The following is a 4,421-nucleotide window of genomic DNA, read 5'->3' on the forward strand; positions in this document are numbered from 1 at the left end:
TTATCATTCTTTTAGCCTTTCATAAGTAGTGACAATAAATAAACAAGTAGAAATCATAATAGTAAATCTTCAACTTACATATGTCCAACAATACCTCTAACTTTTAGATTTAACAGGGCTAAGATAAGTCCCTAGCTCACCCTCAATCATAATAGAAAGAAATGTCATAATAAGTGTCTAAAGATCTCAACATATCATAAGCTAGAAATATAAAGAAGTATTGTTCCCAAAACATGGGAACTCACCAAAAATAGTCTTCAAACGAAATCTCAACTAACCACATATAGGAGAATGAGAAGGAGCACCGGTCCCTACATGGTGATATCATGTAGGTGAAAGAGTATGCGTTAGTACTTTGAATGTACTAAGTATGTAAGCATGCATAAACATTGAGAAAACATTAAAACACTTATGTTATATGAAACATAATGCAATTCATGCATAATCAATCATATACATATCCTTTAAAACATTCATTTTATGGAAAGATGACCATAACCGACTTTTAAGACCATGCGAGCTATTACATGAAATCCAACATAACCCCCTTACATTGGACGGAGAGATTACTTTCCGGGTAGAACTCTGTCAACTTCATTCATTTCTTTAACTTTAACTTTAACTTTAACTTTAAGGGCTTTCATGGATCCATTAGCCTAAGCCTACAAAGGCTCCTATGTTGGTACATAGTTAATGAGACAAGGGGTTGCTACTAGGATTCTCTTACCGAATCCCACCTCAATGATCCTTTCGGTGCTAAGTCAATCCTATGGAATAGTTTAATAATTCAAAATAGTCATAGCATATAGCTTGAGAATTCAAAACATCACATTTGGTGGAATAGCTAATGAAAACCTTTATGATTCAAATATGCAATAATTGTCCTTATAGCATAAAGAATCCATTATTCATAGCATTTCATCATTCTTTTATTTCATAAGACTCCCTTTTGATCAAAGATATTGTTTTCATAAATATTTAGTTGGAGTCAAAACTTTCAAGTCAAACTTAATTGAAATTATAGTAAAACTAGGTGTGTTCAAATCACTTCAACTTTCAAACATGAATGTAAATGAAATTATGCATAAATTCTTTGCAATCCATTAATTAAAAATCATGTTTTTAATAACTCATCATGAATTTCAAAAGGCTTTAAAGAGATAAATAGAGAAATTACTTGCAAACCATCAATTCATACATATGAAATTATTTTGCATCAAAATAGACCAATAATCATTAGTTTAACCATAATTCATGCTATTAAGTAGAAATAAGAACTACCCATACGATAATCTTACTTGAAATCAAGAGATTTAGTTGAAAGAGTTTTGAACTACATGGGTGAAAGAATCCATGAATAAACACCCACATACCTTAGAGTAAAGCTTAAAGAAAATAAACATAATTTATCATATAATCAAAATACTTACGCATGAGAGTCGAATGAATACTCTCATTGAAGCCTTACATACCTTAGAGTAAAGCTTGAAAAGAATTAGGTAAATAAACATAATTTATCATATAATCAAAATGTTTTAGGCATGACAGAACATAATTTATCATATAATCAAAATACTTTAGGAATGAGAGAACATAATTTACCATATAATGAAAATACTTTAGGCATTAGAGTAATGAAAGGCACCAATTTAAAACATACTTGAAACAACCCACCAATTCACTTTAAAACTTCTTCATGCCTTCATATAAGGACCTTTGATAAATCAACAATTCAATGCATTTAAGAGACAACATAAGCTAATATAAGATAAGTAATTAAACTTCAAATAGTTAATAATCTATGCATTTGGAATCATTATATGAAAATCCATAAAGTTTCATACTTGAATTAAATAGAAAACTTTGATAATTCATTTGGGCTTCATGGATGAAAGGATCCATTAATCAATACCACATGCCTTAGAGTACATCTTAAAGAAAATAAATATAATTTATCATGTAATCAAAATACTTTAGGCATGAGAGTGGAAGGAATACTCTCATTGAAGCCTTACATACGCTAATATAAAATAGGTAATTAAACTTCAAATACTTAATAATCTATGCATTTGGAATCATGATATGAAAACTCATAAAGTTTCATACTTGAATTAAATAGAAGACTTTAATAATTTATTTGGGCTTCATGGATGAAAGGATCCATGAATCAATATCCACATACCTTAGATCCGAAGCTTTACTCAGAATCGAAGGACTTAATGAACATTCTTGAATCCTAACCTCTTCTCCTCGATGGAGTATTTTGTGTACTACTCGAAGTATATGAATCACTTGAATAATATTTTCACACTACTAAAAGTTAAAACTATATTTTGAGAATGAGTAAAGAAGTGTATAGAGACAAGAGTTGCTTGAGAAAGTTTGATGAATAAAATGATGAAATAAGGTGGGTATTTATAGGTGTGAAGGAGCGACCTAACAATAATTAAAATAATTATACAGAAAAAATTGAAAATCTAATGGAGGATTGTGATGTCATGGGTGATGTCAAATGGAGGACTATTGATGTCATGGGTGATGTCAAATAGATTTAAATCTTTCATGGTTGGTGAGATGAATCTTCTTTTTACGGAATACCCTTTTTCGGAGCTATGTTTGAACAAGATAACTTTCTAATTAGGATTTGGTGTCTCATATAAATTGTAGCTTTAGAAGTATTCTTTAGATCATTCAAGAATAAACTTATTTGGATCATCTTATAGTGAGATATGATTTTTCTTCTACAAATACTCTATTTCATCACAACATCAACTCTTGCAAAAATTAATATATTTGACCTACTTAGCCTCTGAATCTTAAGTTATTATCTTCATAAAAGTTGTAGGTACTGACATTGGAGTTATTTAAAAATTTGAATCACCTAATTTAGACCAGCCTATGAAAAGTTATCCCCAAATTATAGAAGTAGCATCATCTTCATCGAGAATTGGAACTCCATATACATCATTTTTAGGGGGTGCTACATTACTGGCTACTCTGGACTTGTTGATTATAGTGTTGTCCTCCTCCTTGTTTTCTATATTGACCTTGTCCTTAGTGTTGATTCTATTGGTTTCCACCCCAAGAGAAGTTTGGATGGTTCCTCCAACTGATGTTATAAGTGTTGCCATAATTTTTCTGGCCTCCACCTCTCTGTGCGTTCCCTATAAAATTTACCGATTCAGGATTTGCACCATAGTATTCTGACGTATGTTCACTTCTGCCACATATTCGCACCATATTTGTTGCTACTGAACTACATTTACTAGAGCATGTTGATGCCCCAATGCTAAATTATTGAAGTGTGTAGACATCATATTTTGCATTGCTGCAATCTGTACGGTCAAAGTTGTCACACCATTAACTTCAAGCATACCTGCCTGTTTTTGGATAATAGGCCTAGAGTTTCCTCCATTCCATTCTAGATTTCCTTGAGATATGTGGTTCAGCAATGTGTAGAGCTCGTCATATGTTTTCTCCAATGCTTGTCTACTTACAGCTAAATCAAGAAGAATTTTGGTGTTGGGTTCCAACCCTTCAATAAAAGTATGAACCAACACCTCATTAGCTTGGTAATGATGAGGACAACTAATGAGTAGAGATTTGAACCTGTCCCAAGCTTGGTATAAATTTTTGCCAGACTACTGTTTAAAGCTCAAAATTTTCGATCTTAGCTTTGCTGTCTTCCTCAAAGGAAAAACCCTGATTAAGAATTTGCTAGCCAAATCATTCCATGTAGTAATGGAATTGGATGGTTCCTACTTCAACTACCTCCTAGCTTCCCCCAATAAAGATAATGGAAATAAAGTAAACCTCACGTAATCATGAGACACTCCAGTTGGCGTGTAACTATCACTGATCTCCAGAAAGTTCTGGATGTGGACTTGGGGATCTTCATGAGGCAAACCCATGAACTGCCCGTTAGTGTGTAATAGTTGCACCATATTTTGTTTCAGTTCAAATCTTCCCCTAACTAGCAGTTTTTGAATGCTAAAGGTGACATTTGCTGTGAGTGACTACCACATCACATATTTTCTAGCCGCCATATTTGCAGGGACCTCTACAAGCACTTCATTATTATCACCTAGATTGACTTGAGGTACTGGATATAGAGCAGCTGCTCTCCTTCTTTGCTGATGTAGAAATCTCTCAGGCTCAAATAGCGGCTCTACAATATTTTTACTTTTTTCCAGTGTGCCTTTGCAAATTTCCCTGAAAGAAATCACATCAAAGATCAAGTTGTTAACACTAACACAAACAACTAAAAAATATTGAAAATAAACAATTGTCAAATTAAAAGTCCCCAGCAATGGCGCCAAAAACTTGTTGCCACCAAAGCACACGCAAGTGTATATGGTCTCACAAGTAATACAATGGCTCTTTTGAGAACCGAATTGTCGAATCCAAAGAACTTTTAATCA

At 32.8% G+C, this 4,421-nt stretch overlaps 1 non-coding gene across 1 annotated transcript; it reads left to right on the plus strand.

The window, feature by feature from the left end:
* The first annotated feature begins 3,570 nt into the window (after positions 1 to 3,570).
* Positions 3,571 to 3,677, plus strand: LOC129888135 (small nucleolar RNA R71). Its single transcript, XR_008766562.1, has one exon. It is a non-coding gene; the product is annotated as a small nucleolar RNA R71 (small nucleolar RNA).
* The last annotated feature ends 744 nt before the right edge of the window (positions 3,678 to 4,421 follow it).

This window comes from Solanum dulcamara, chromosome 4 (genome assembly GCF_947179165.1).
Source record: "Solanum dulcamara chromosome 4, daSolDulc1.2, whole genome shotgun sequence".
NCBI lineage: Eukaryota > Viridiplantae > Streptophyta > Magnoliopsida > Solanales > Solanaceae > Solanum > Solanum dulcamara.